The sequence below is a fragment of the Phyllostomus discolor genome, chromosome 3 (assembly GCF_004126475.2).
Source record: "Phyllostomus discolor isolate MPI-MPIP mPhyDis1 chromosome 3, mPhyDis1.pri.v3, whole genome shotgun sequence".
NCBI classification, from domain to species: Eukaryota; Metazoa; Chordata; class Mammalia; order Chiroptera; family Phyllostomidae; genus Phyllostomus; species Phyllostomus discolor.
In genome coordinates, this window is record NC_040905.2 from 188103598 (window position 1) to 188118627 (window position 15030).

General features: G+C 38.3%; 1 non-coding gene across 1 annotated transcript; it reads right to left on the minus strand.

The window, feature by feature from the left end:
* Positions 1 to 4598: 4598 nt before the first annotated feature.
* On the minus strand, positions 4599 to 4675 carry LOC114514349. Its single transcript, XR_003686035.1, has one exon. It is a non-coding gene; the product is annotated as a small nucleolar RNA SNORD56 (small nucleolar RNA).
* Between the last annotated feature and the right edge of the window lie 10355 nt (positions 4676 to 15030).

The following is a 15030-nucleotide window of genomic DNA, read 5'->3' on the forward strand; positions in this document are numbered from 1 at the left end:
CCCCCTTTCTCCTGGAGTCCCCCTGTACTAGGTTCGCCTTTTCCTTCACCAGAGAATTACAGCTCTCCATATTAGAGATTGGTGAAAAGGAAGGAGTTATTTATTCAAGTTATACAGACTTAAGAGTAATGGCTTAATTTCTTCGTCAAAATCCCAAAGTCCCTGAAAACACACACAAACACACACAGTCCTTCCTTACCCCCTTTGCCCAGTCTGGGGTACCGTATCTCAGGAAAAGAAATAGAAGTCCATGGCTCAGGCAGCCCCCGGTTCTTCCCAGTAATCCAGACTCAGCTGGTAGGCCTCCCTCAGTTCCCAGCACCATCAGCTGTGTTGCCGGGATCTCCAGCTAAAGCTGCGTGGTGGTTCTTCTAATGGCTGCCGGGGGAAGGGGGTGCACTACTCTGGCCAAAGGTGCATGGTCCTCCTTACATGGCTGCAGCTGTGTAGTTCTCTCTACTGCCACAGGCGAGTGACTCCCTCTCTTCAATGGCTGCTGAGTCTGGGTTTAAATATCCTTCCAGCCTTACTGGGCTGCCATCATGAGTCTGCGCGGGGGCTGGCCCCATGTCGTGGAGCCAATCATCTCCAAGCTCTCACACAGGCACTGTAACTAAGGGGAGTTGCCTCCCAGTTACATCTTGGGGGGAAGTTCCTTCCATCCCCCTGGTTCAGAGCATGGACACAGCTATTTAACATATCTAGGCAACCAGTTAAAGGTTATAGGTATGCTAAATGACCACACCAGAGGTTAGCTGCAAAGGTTAGTTGATATGCCAAACAGTTCTGAATGGCCCTGCTCCATGTTTCTCTTCCCGCAACTCACACCTGTGGTGGAGGGTGAGGACATCCTATATATCTTTTTAATATTTCCTGGACACCTTGAGTTCTGAACCCCATTACAAATTCTTCTTCTGGGGACCCCCTGGCTGCACCCTCCTACAATTGTATGTGTATTAAGGGAAATTAAACTTAAATTTACTCATCAATCTTGTAAAATATTTACCTAGCTTTTAGGACTTTACAGATCTTGTTATAATTAACTCAATTAATATAAAAGACTAGGCTCTCTTCAGTTAAGGAATAAAGCACTTATAGTCTCTTTTAAATCAATTATGGTACATATAAAAATGAATAGGGATTATAGGAGTTATATTTTTAAAACACATCATAAAGCCAGTTTTTTCATTACTGGTTCCTGAATCCATAACCCTCCCCAACATGAAAAACTTACCTATTATCTCATTTAAAACTTATTTAATTATTTTATCATAGAATACTTGTAGCAAGTATGTTAATGAAGTAGGAATATTGCCTTTCAATGATATTTATGTGTCAATTAGGTATTATCTGGGGTATGCTAATACAAATGAAGCCTATTGTTTTGGTCACAATTAAATATTCACCGTAATGAGGTTTAAAATGTAGCTTGAAAAAAAACTCACTGTTAAATATAAACTGTTCCTGCAATAACTTTCTAGTACCTCCCTCCTCAGATTGATAGTTACATTAGCACTTGTCTAAGATAGCAACATCCCAGGTTCTTTCTGGTTACTCTTGGGAAAACCAGTTTCATTTTTCACTTAGAAACCCCATTAACCCAAGTATATTATAGCATTTTCACATTGTCACCATTATTTTAAGTCATTTGCACACTGTACCAACATGTTTACAAAAAGAACAGAGTAACCATCTTAAATCATATGCTTGTGGACCCTGAACAGAAGTGTATCTGTCAAAATGGGCTTCTCGTGGTCATAACTGGGCCCAAATTCAAAAGCAGACTGTAGCTGCCATTTTTGACAGAGGCCTCTCACACAGTCCATGTTTTGGGGAAAGCCCGACTGAGCTTTCAGCCTCCTGTACTAAGCTCCTGCCTGTTTGCTCTCTCTGAGTCAGCCGCTTCAGGGAAAGCTTGATTTTGTCTCTCCACCAATGGACTGAGATGTGCCCCCACAATCAGAACTACACAGATTGCATCCTCATTTGCATCTATGCTGACCAGTCAGGACTGCACAATTTGGAACCCTCATTTGCCTAAAACAGATCAAATTCGGAACTTGGGTGGGGACTTGATAAAAGATGGCCTCCTGTTTGTCTCAGCTGAGCTCAATTTAAGTTGCTACCTAACTCTGTGTCTCCTGGGCCACAGCTCCTTTTGTCCAAATAAGTGCTCTTTATTCTTTACTACAGTCTCAAGTTAATTTTGCTTTACAGGCTTTTGATTTTCACAAATAATTCATATGTGGTATAGTTACCGATACCTAAACTTAAGGCATTTAGGAAATATTTTATGATGAATAGATAGTGTTCAAATGGTAGTCAAAAATAGTGAATCATATCAATCAATGTTCAAAATAACTTCCAAAGTTGAAAAGAGAACCTTCATTAAAAAGTTCTTTCTTCTAATCAATATTTCTAAGAGCTTCAATCTCTAATTATAAAATCTCTTTCAGTTTGACTTGCTCCTTCACTGCCTTCCCTGAGGTCATTAGCATTGGTAGCGGCAGAAGGAATCAAGTTCCCTAACCTTAACTGCACCAATCATAGATAATTAGGTCAGTCATCAGTCTTATTAAACAGTTTATTCCTATAAAAGTTTAAGCTGTATTTCATTGCCTTGGAATGATAATTCTAGAGAATAAAGATCTTTTCTTAAATTAGCGTCAGTTGCCTAATTTTTTGAAAGATGCATTTTAAGTAAAGAATATTCATTCACTGATGTCCGTCTGGTCAGGCAGTTTCTGCAGATTTTCACAAAGCATTCACAAAACGGAGCATCAGTTGCTCTCCATGAGACAAATGGGAGACCACCTTTTACAGAGGAAGTTCCTACCCAAGCATGACTTGACAACTTTGAAATCATTAAATAAAATAATAAAAGCTTATAGTCATCAAGTACTTAATAGGTACCATGCACTGCTTGGAGAACTTTACATGAGTCAATTTATTTAATTCTCATAAAAATTCTGTAAGAAAGCTGCTATTATTGTAGTTTCACAGACTCAGGAACCAAGGTCAAGTAACTTGTTCAAGGTCACATAGCTCGTAAGTAAAGGAGCCAGAATTCTATCCCAGCTCATTTGTCTTTGTTAGGCACCAAAAATATGACTGAAAATGTTAGTAACATTAAGAGAAGAAAATTTGTTTTAATAGCAGAGCTCTATCAAAATTACCCCTTACCATCTCCTTTTGTACACCTGTGTGTCTTGCCTACAGCAAACAGCACATATCAGCACTCTTTCACGTGAAGTCCAGGTTAGGCCCCAGAATCCTTCCCCACTCAACAGACCTGGTAGTTGGCATGCAAGAGGGAACCTGTGCACTGTGCCTGGCATTGCACTGGAACATGCAGTTTGATACAGCCATATGTATGCAATGTGTCCGTCGTTTTCCTTTCTTTTTACAATGTATTTTAGAGAAAACTTTCCAGGCCAAAGCAAGTTGAAAGGTTACTGCTTCCATTACTAACAACTCCATTTCATTGTATATTTGTTTGGGGTCAAATTCTCTGGAAGCAGGGTTTAAAGTAGGAAGTAGCATGCATGTAGTTCATTGGGGAAGTGCTTCCAGGAGAAAGGGGATGAGGAAAGCAGGAGAAGGGAAGATTTATTGATCAAGAAGGGGCCAACCGAGAAGATGGGAGCCATGGTGGTATCTCAAATCCATCTCACGAAAGTACGGAATTCAGGCTTCTTTTATGTCAAGGAAAGGGGAAATGGGCAGGTCAAGAGGTGATCGACCACCACAGACATCTGGACCCCGGCAAAGGTCTGAGGAAGATCGTGCTAGCTGATGTCCATCTGGTCAGGCAGTTTCTGCAGATCTTTGATAAACAATACATACTTCCCTTATCTCCTGAGTAGCAGAATTCCACGAATGATTAGCATGTCTGTATGCAAGACTAAGCGGAAGCTGTTAGCCTGAAGGCCATGGGAACACAGCAGGCTTGAACAAGATGAAGTCAGATACCAAGCATTTCATTCTGTTACAAAGACAGAGTGAGCAGATATTGGCAAAGAAAGGCAAATCATTCCATGGGGGAAGGGGCTAGAATGAGAATCAGATTCCAATTTTAGTTTCTTTTCTAAAACTATCACATACCATGAAATTCTTAACCACCCTTTTCTCAGTGTTTCTTGAGAAGTGTGAAGGAAGAATATGTAACAAGTGGGTTTACACCAAATGGGTGGTAAAACATGTTCTAGGTGAAATTCTTGCTCCGTGGCCTTTTTCCTCGTGAGAGCCTGTATTAGTAACCCCTGGCTTTCTCAACCCGAGAGGTTGCTTCATTTAAGGACAGTCTTTCTTGCCCGCCCCTTCCCACAAGGGTTCTCTGCCTCTGTAAAGCCGTCTGGCAACACCCATGTTTAATGTGACTCAGTCGCTCAGTGCTCACAGCTTTTGCTTCTTTTCCCATGGCAGCCTCCACGTCAGCTGCCTGAGCTCTGCCTCCTCCAAGATCCACTGGTTCTTTCACCTCAGACCCAATCTCCTTATTATTCCCCTTTCCAGTTCTATTCCAAAACACAAGGGTGAAGGAAGACGCGAGTCTGCATGAGTGTGGTGAAGTGCATTTCTACGGGATATTGGTTTTTTAACTCAGACCCAAAGTATCAACACCTACTAGTTGAACTGCTGTTGACAAATACAGGATACTTTTCTATCCTTTAAGAAATGAATTCTTTTCTTTCCTTCTATTTTTACCTGCTAATTATCTTTTTAATATACTACCAATAGTAGCTGTTATTAGTGGTCAAAGTAATTTTAAAAATAATTTCATAAATTAGAAACAAGTTTAGGAGGAAAAAAAAATACTCCCGAAACTGGAGGAAGTAAAAATTGATGTAGCATAAAAGAGTTTAGCTATTTGCAGACAAACCCCATTTTGCCGCCAAGGAAACTGAGGCTTAGAGTGTAAGGTGAGAGTCAAACTCATGTTCACATTCCCAGCAAGTACACTAGATTGTTTCACAAAGATAGAGGTGTAATTTTACACAAAAAAATTAAAATAGCAAGACTGTAGCTAATGCAGAAGAAAGTTGAAACCAAATTGTATATGAGAAGGTCCATGGGAGCACAAAGAGAAGAGAACATGACCTTAAGGGGTGTTTCTGTCGTGTGCGGTCACAATTCAATGAACTGTCTCTTTTCTTTTTTTAAGGATACCTCTTTCTTTCTTGTTTGCTTGCTTGCTTTGCTCTCCTTCCTTCCTTTATCCCTTCCTCCCTTCCTTTTCCCTGCCCCCCTCCTCTGCCTTCTTCTTCTTTTTCTCTCTTTTAACAGCTTTATTTAGACATGATTCACATACAATACAATTCACTCATTTAAAGTGTATAATCCAATGGTTTTAGGATATTCAGAGTTTTGCGACCATGACCACAGTCGATCTTAGAACATTTTCATTCCCCCCAAAGAAACCCCACACCAATTTGCTATCACCCTCAATTTCCCTATCCCCTCGTCCCTGGGCACCCACTAATCTGTCTTTCTTTGTAGAATTATCTGTACTGAACCTTGTATATAAATGGGATAATATAATATGTGGCCTTTTAAAATTTTTTTAAATTAATTTATTGATTTTAGAGAGAGAGGGGAGAGAGAAACGTTATTTGTTGTTCCACTTATTTATGCACTCATTGGTTGCTTCTTCTATGTACCCTGACCAGGATCGAACCCACAACCCTGGTGTAGCAGGACAACGCTCCAACCAACTGACCTACCCGGCCAGGGGTATACGTGGCCTTTTCTAACTGACTTGTTTCACTTAATTTTTTTTCAAGATTCATCCATGTTGTAGCACGTATTAAAACTTAATTCCTTTTTATGACTGAATAATATTCTATCACATGGATATTATCCACTTTATCCATTCATTAGTTGATGGACATTGGGTTATTTACACCTTTTAACTTTAGAAAAAGTGCTGCTCTGAGTACTTGTGTACTCATAGGGGTACTCTTGGGGACATACTCGGAAGCGGAATGCTAGGTCACATGGTAGCTCTATGTTTAACTTTTGAGAAAGTGCCAAACTTTTCCAAGGAAACTGTATCATTCCCATCAGGAGTGTTTGAAAGTTCCAATTTCTCCACTTTCTTACACACACTTGTTATTGTCAGTCTCTCTTTTTTTTTTTAACAGTTATCCTAATGGGTGTGAAGTGGTACCTCGTTGTAGTTTTGATTTGTATTTTCCTGATGACTAATGATATTGAGCACCCTTTCATATGCTTATTGAGTATTTGTATATCTTCTTTGAAAGAAATCTCTATTCAGAAATTTGCCCTTTTAAAAATTGAGTTATTTGTCATTTCATAGGATAGTTCTATTTTGAGATCTGCATAAAATTTTGGAGAGATACCCAAGAATTATTACCACCTGTCATTTTAAATTCTCTTATTTTTGCTTTTAATTTTTTTTATCACATGACTAATATGTATCCACTGCAGTTAAACTAGAACTCAGATAAGTAAAAAGAACATTAAAATTAATTATAGCCCCACCACCAAGAGAAAACTTGCTATCACTATATATATATATCATTCTAGTCTTTTTTGTTTATGTAAATAAACAAATATTTGTAAGAACTATAGCAGCCTCTACATATTGCTTTGTGATCTGCATTATTTCTCAATAATATATAGTAACCCTTACATGTCATAAAATACAACACAACAACACTATTTTTTAAGGCCACATTATATTCTTTTGTCTTGATGAACAATAGTATATTTAATTAACCTTTATTGCTTAACATCTAGTGATCTTGGCAAAGAAAAGTACTATTATAAGTGTAACTGTAGCTAAATTTTTCCCCAGTCCTTAATCGTCTTCTTGAATAATTATCTAGGAGTGAAAAAATTAATGGGTCAAAGAATGTGCATATTTTAAGGTCTACCTAGTAACACTGGATATATTTGCACTTTCATCAACAATAATGAGAATGCCTCCTTCTCAGTACCTTTGCCAACACTGGCCATTATCTTTTAAAAATCCTTTCTCAGCTAGTGAGATAAAAAATATATTATTGTTGGTTTAATTTGAATTTATTTGATTATCAAGATGGTACGTTTTTGTCTGTATATTTGTTGGCTATGTCAGAGATAGCTGGTTGCTACCCAATATCCATTCTTGTTTCTTCTTCATTAACAGAGATCCCAATTTTATTAGGGGCAGTAATATGTCTAGCCAAAAGAGTACACTTCCTTTGTACTCTTCCCTTCTAGTCACCTTTGTACATAAGGGTCGCTGTCTGTCACAGTGCTAGACAGGAAGATCAAAGCATGTGTTGGGACTTCCGGGAAGGCCTTTTAAAAGGGAATCAGACACAGCTGGTATGTTTCCCCCCACACTTTGAAACAGACATGGTAGCTGCTGGTTTTGCAACAAAACTCGAGAACTAATGTGGGAACAAACATGGAACATTTGTCAGCTTGGGCTGACATAACAAAATACTGAAGACTAGTGGGCTTAAACAATAGAAATTAATTTTCTCACAGTTCTAGTGGCTGGAAGTCCAAGATCAGGGTACCAGCATGGTCCCTTCCTGGTGAGTGCTCTCTTCCCAGCTTGGAGACAGCCACCTTCTCACAGTGTCTTCTTCACATGGCAGCCAGAAAGAGAAATCTTTTTCATTTTCTTAGAAGACCATACAGTCCTATGGGATTGGGACCCCACCCTTATGACTTCATTTGCTTTAACATATCAATTTGGAGGACAGACAGTTCCTTTAATAGCACAGGGAAGCTTTTGCTAAGGGAACTAAAAAGACCTTGGCCTTGAAACCCCTGAGCTAGCTCACTAGCCCAAATGAAAATCTTTTCCAGAAGATCTTATTTAAGCTACCATTACTTGAGTTCTCTGGTGCATGAAACAATAACACAAAACTCAACTCCTAATTGATAGTCTGCCATTCATAATTTCTTAATGAATTGCTTATTCAGTCCAGGCTACTGTCTCTGCCACCAGTTTACAGCCTCTCCAAAGCAATGTCAAATCAAGTTCATGTTAAGCACTACTTTTGCAGAAGCCAGTATTTTCAAAAACATTTTTTAATCTTTTCTTAAAATATATGTTATATTTATTTGATTTTTTAAAGTATATTTTATTGGTCATGCTATTACAGTTGTCCATTTTTTTTCTCCCCTTTATTCCCTCTGCCCTGTACCACCCCTCCGACCGGCATTCCTGCCTCCTTAGTTCATGTCCATGGATCTTACATGTAAGTTCTTTGGCTTCTCCATTTCCCATACTATTCTTAACCTCCCCCTGTCTATTTTGTACCTACCATTTATGCTTCTTATTCCCTGTACCTTTTCCCCCATTCTTCCTTCACCCCTCTCTGCTGATAACTGTCTGTGTAATCCCCATTTCTGTTATTCTGTTCCTGTTCCAATTGTTTGCTTAGTTTATTGTTGTTGTTTTGTTTTGGTTCAGTTGTTGATAGTTGTTTGTTGTCATTTTACCGTTCATAGTTTTAATCTTCTTCTTTTTCTTAGATAAGGCCCTTTAACATTTCATGTAATATAAGGGCTTATTGATGATGAACTCCTTTAATTTGACTGTATCTGGGAAGCACTTTATCTGCCTTTCAATTCTAAATGATAGCTTTGCTGGATAGAGTAATTTTGGATGTAGGTCCTTGCCTTTCATGATTTTGAATACTTCTTTTCAGTCCCTTCTTGCCTGCAAGGTTTCTTTTGAGAAATCAGCTAATAGTCTTATGGGAATTCCTTTGTAGGTGACTGTCTCCTTTTCTCTTGCTGCTATTAAGATTCTCTCCTTATCTTTAATCTTGGGTAATATAATTATGATGTGTTTTGGTGTGTGCTTCCTTGGGTCCAACTTCTTTGGGACTGTCTGAGTTTTCTGGACTTCCTGAAAGTCTATTTCCTTTGCCAGATTGGGGAAGTTCTCCTTCATTATTTGTTCAAGTAAATTTTCAATTTGTTATCGTTCCTCTTCTCCTTCTCCTCTTCTCCTTCTGGCACCCCTATGATTCAGATGTTAGAACATTTAAAATTGTCCCAGAGAGTTCCTGAGCCTCTCCTCATTTTTTTGAATTCTGTTTCTTCATTCTGTTCTGCTTGAATGTTTATTTCTTCCTTCTGCTCCAAATGGATTTGAGTCCTGGTTTCCTTCCCCTTATTGTTGGTTCCCTGTATATTTTTCTTTATTTCACTTTGCATAGCCTTCGCTTTTTCCTCTGTTTTGTGACCACTCTCAACCATTTCTGTGAGCATCCTGATTACCAGTGTTTTGAACTGTGCATCTGATAGGTTGGCTATATCTTCATTGCTTAGTTCTATTTTTGGAGTTTTTATCTGTTCTTTCATTGGGACTATATTTCTTTGTCTCGGCATACCAGTCTGAATGAATGTTTCTTCTTTAATTCCCTGGTTGTCAGACTTTGTGCAGTTTGATTTTCTGGCAGTTCTGGTTATTTTTTGTTTTTAAAGTTGTTGTTGTCCTCCTTTTGGTTGTGCGAGGAGGTAAAGTATATCTACCTACACCTCAAACTTGGCTGGAAGTCCCTATCTGTAATCAAATTTTTTTAAAGATTTTTAAAATTTATTTTTAGAAAGGGAAGGGAGGGAGAAAGAGAGAGAGAGAGAGAGAGAAACATCAATGTGCGGTTGCTGGGGGTCATGGCCTGCAACCCAGGCATGTACCCTGACTGGGAATCGAATCTGCGACACTTTGGTTCACAGCCTGCGCTCAATCCACTGAGCTACGCCAGCCAGGCCTGTAATCAAATTTTTAAATCTTTCATTACTTTCAGCAGTCAACCAAATAAGGTAAATTGGTTCAATCCACTGATTCAACTGACTTCTCTTTTACTATTCTATCTTTGATGTCATAATGTGATTTTCCACTTTGCTACTTCCCTAGAATATCTCTCACCTTCTATACTGCACTTAAAACCTACCCATCCTTCAGGATCATGTTCAAACATTAATTCTTCAAGAAACCTTCCTCAGTTACTCCCACTTATAGCATTCACTTTCTCCTTTGAACTCTGTGGCATTTATTTTGTGTATGTTTACTTTTCCCTTTTGCATAATATTTACCTCTAATGTGTCCTGTCACTTGAAAAAAAAAGGAAGAAAATATTCTAAAACTTTTATCTGAGTGTCATATATGAAGCAGGTGCCTAGTAAGTGTTTGCTGGTGGTTACGATCGTGAAAATCTTGTCGTAGCTGTTCGTGATGCATGCTTACAGGGTAAGGGAGCGCACTCTGCTCTTTACTGGGTCTCCACTACCTGGACAATAGAGTCCAATGTACGTAGCATACCAACAACACCCTACTTACCACTGCCTCTACCACCAACTGGAACAAAGGGTCATAATCATTGAATCGTGCCCCATCAATGCTTTGCTCCTGCTACTTACAATCCTTCTGAACTTTTAAGAATTTCTCAATAAAAGGAGGCTGTCTTTCTCCTCTTGGTCCTCATATATGCTGTTTGCTCTTTCTTAGATGCTATTAACATAAAGCAATCAACAGAAAAACTATTATAACTATAAGAAAGATTAGCGAGGAGACTCAATATGGAAATTGCATGTGAAAATCAAGAGTTTCCTGGAAATCAAGAAAAACTAATAAGAAAATGTTACATAAGAGGAAATTTCCATTTACAATATTGGCAAAACAAAACAAAAGTTAGGAAACCATTTAATAGAAGAGGAAGACCTTCTTATAAAAACTATAAAACTTGGCCAAAGGCTATAAAAGTTTGTTCTTCTAACTAAATGGAAAGAAAGACGTACTGTGTGACCTGGTTGGGAAGACCCAAACAAAGTGATCAAATTAAATGTATAATTTTCAAGGCAACTCTATATAAAATCTCAATGGGATTTTTAAAAATATCACTTCATGAGATAAATCTGAAGTTCTTTGATTCCCTGTAGCATTGTTTGTTATAGCAAAGAACTGCGAATTACGTAAATGTGCATTGCGAAGGAACAGTAGAATGCTAGGTAGTTATTACAAGGAATGAGTCAGAACTATAAATATTGACATCGAAAGTTCTCCAAGACCTATTGTTAAGTGAAAAAGCAAAGTACAGAACAGGGTGAACAATATGCTAACGGGTCCAAGAATGAAAGGATGGATGTATGGATAGATGGACACACACACATATATATCTAGAATGTTTCTGGAATGCTACAGAAGGATTTAGTAAAGGTGTCTTCCTCTGGGAAGAGAACCTCAGGAACCTCGGGTCAGAGATGGGAGGGAAACATACTGTTCATATATCCTTTTGTCATCATGTGCACACATTAATTAAAAAGAAAAAAAAACTTCCCTGACTGGGGAGCTCAGTTGGTTAGAATGTCATCCTGATACACCAAGGTTGTGGGTTTGATCCCCAGTCAGGGCACATACAAGAAGCAAGCAATGAATGCATAAATAAGTGGAACAACAAATTGATGTTTCTCTCTCTCTCTCCCACTTCCTCTCTCTCTCTCTCAAAATCAATTTTTAGCCCTGGCCGGTATGGCTCAATGAATTGAGTGCTGGCCTGTGAAGTAGAAGGTGGCCGGTTTGATTCCCTGTCTGGGCACATGCCTGAGTTGTGGGCCAGGTCCCCAGTTGGGGGTGTGCAAGAGGCAACTGATTGATGTTTCTTTTGTACATCAATGTTTCTCTCCCTCTCTTTCTCCCTTCCTTCCCCTCTGTCTAAAAATAAATAAATGAAATCTTAAAAAATTTTTAAAATATCAATTAAAAAAATCTTTTTATCAAACAAGTTCAGCTGGAAGTATATGTACAAGAATATCCAGAAACTCAGGGGTAGGCATAGGTAGGTTTACAGTTGTTCATATGGAAAAAGGCGTGCAGGTTATGATTATTATAATAATTTTATTAACTCAAAACAATGTCACTCATAACAGTGAACCTACTTTTTCTCACTTCTGCTTATTTTCACAAAGACAATATGGGGGACTTATTCCACCTAATCTAAAAATCTACCATAAAGCTATAGTCATTAAAACTCTGTGATATTAGACCTAAGGTAGACAGGTAGCTCCACGAAACAAAAGAGACGCACATACATTGTTAGTCCAGGTTCACTGAGGACCAAGATGGGATGAGATGTCTCCCATCTATTGGGGGAAACACCCGTGAGGAAAAATAGAGAGCGAGCAGAAGGGTCTGGGAATGTGCAGTCAGACCTTCATGCAGATCCCCCTTGGGAGTGAGAGAAGGAAGGCTTTAGCCTGCAGTGTGGTTTTAAGAAAGTTTCAGAGTGGAATGGTGGATACGAAGTCTGGGGGGTGGGGGAGATAGGGACAGGTTGGAAAATGGTACAGACTTTTGGTGATGAGATGAATCGGGCCTGAGGATCTCATGCGGTGATTCTCAACTTTTTTCATTTTGTGCCACATGTAAACCAATTACTAAAATTCTGCAGAACAGCAAAAAAAAATTTTTCCCGATCTGATGAAAAAATAGGTGTAATTTTGACTCATTTACACCAAATGGCTATTGTGTTGGCTGTTGTCATTTTTTTTATTTGACAGTCTAAGGGAAAAGAGCTCAGTGCTCCTAACTAAATAGTCAGGTATTGCATGTTTTAAAAGTTCTTGCAGCACACCGGTTGGATGTCGCTGATCTAATGTATAACATAGTGTCTATACTTGATAACACCATATTATATAGTTGAAATATGCAAGAAAGTAGAACTTGTGTTTTTTTTTTAAAAGAGGAAATATGTGAGGTGATGGATGTGTTAATTCACTGGTGAGAATCCTTGCACGATGCATGCATGTATCAAATCATCATGTTGTGCCTCCTAAACGTATTACAACTTTATTTGTCAATTATACCTCAGTAAAGCTGAAAAAAAGAGAAAGTTTCAACAAGGCCAACAGGGAGTCTTCCAGCTAACGTCACTTGTCAGAAGAATCTCGTCTCCCAGAAATGGACCTACCTTAGTGTCTTTGCTGCCCCCAGGCACCCACTGGACGAAGCACCCATGGGAACAGAGGCCTGGAGCAGAAACGACGGTGGAGTCCAGAGTGTAAGAGCTGCGGTTACTGGGAACTACTCTCTGGCAGTAGGAGGTCTGAGATCTCCTGGGTGCACGCACACTGACGTACACAGATATCGGAGTTCAGTATGTGATGAATGTGGCCTTTCAAGTCAGTGAAGGAAAAGATGATTCAATAAATGACGCTGGGATGATTGGCCATGGATTTGAAGATTAAAATTTTATTTATATCCCAACCTAACATTTAAATGTTAAAAAAAAAACCTTTAGAAATAAAAAGTAAAACAATAATTCCTTAGGCATGTAGAAGGTTTTTTAAATAAGAAAATCACTAAGCCTGAAATTTATAAGGAAAAGGTTGATCATTAGATTTTATAAAAATTTCAAGCTTTGATATGGTTCAAAGGTATTGTAACAAGCACCAGATTATTTAAACATGCACACACACACAAACTAACCACAATAGGGACTTGAAAAAGAAGTTCAGATGATCCTTAAGCCCATAAAATGCTGTCATTCTTACTAGTAATTAGGAAAGTGTCATTTAATAAAATACTATATTTTAGTTATTCATGCAGACTAGGATTTTTTTAATTGATAGCATCCCGTGTTGATGACAAGTGGAGAAAAAAAGCCCTCAGACACCTTGTTAAAAGAGGTGTAAAATGGTGCAGTTTTGAGGGAGGAAAATCGGACAGGAGTCACCAAAATTGTTAGTGCCCATGTGCCTTAACTCAAAATTCCAACTCTAGAGATCTGTTCAATGAAAATATTCACACATACGTACAGAGATGAGGGAACAAGGATGTTCAGTGTGCGCCATGCTAAGTAAACACTGGAAACAACATAAATTATTCTTAGAAGAATATTAAAGGAACTTGGAGGATGTAAATGATTGTTTATTCCATATAAAGGAAATGGTTGTACTCACATACAACAAATTGCATTTTATAAAATATTATGAGTCCATTAAAAAGCAGAGAACACTGTAGCTTTATATAGACCAACATGGAAAGCCCTCCGAGGCACACTAGTGAGTGAGAAGTCAATGTGTGGGACAATGATACAACGATTCCTTTTGTGTTGACTTGTAAAACAAAAGAAAAATCTGTAGTATACATAACAGATGTTCATAAAGTAAGTTTTTCTGAAAGAATAGCATGCTATCATGTTCTTTTCTGAACTGTTTCCATTTTCTAGCCATGAATGTTTGTTACTTTTATTATTTAATAAATATCAGTAAGTGAGCAGAGGGATAATGAGCTCCTCTTTATTTCTCTCTGAACTTGGAAAAAGTTAACAAATGTTCTTTTAAAATAACATTTAAAAAGATGAAGAACTTCATCATAACAATAAAATGGAATCTGATGGTTATTTGTCAAGATCTGTGTAATTTTTTGTCACATGAAAGAGAAAGCTTTACAGCAAATGTAAGATCCCCAGTATTGATTAAAACAAAGCACAGATACGCACACACTGAACCACGTTTTTGTGTAAAGATGTAAAGATAGATACAGATGTCCACCCATAGACCAAGGTGTGGACAGGGCTGATTTGTGGAGAGGAAAGTGATATTAAAGGGGTAGGTAGACTTCAACTGTGTACACTTGATCATTTTGTGTTGTAGGTTTTACGTTTTTCTTATTCCCTACAGTTTTACAGATTTACTGAGAGTGTTTATGGCCTTCTTTCTGAGGACTTAAACTTTATTCAGGCCTAGAAAATGACCAGCTGCTGCCTGGTCAGTGAAGCTTCACCAGTATTCCCTCCATGCTCTCTCTTCTGGATCTCCTACATATCTGGATCTGGATCTATTTTTAAACATCTTTACTGAAATATAATTCACATAACATACGTGAGCATTCACGTACTATTAAATGTATGTCAGAATGTCTCAAACTACCCTCCTTGTTGTTTGTTAGCTGCTTTATCATCTTTTTAAAACAATCTTTTTGTCTCCGTGGGTGCTCTGGGTACATTGAACAGTACTATTTCTCAAGTCTTTTTTACTCCTTTTTTAAACAGTGTG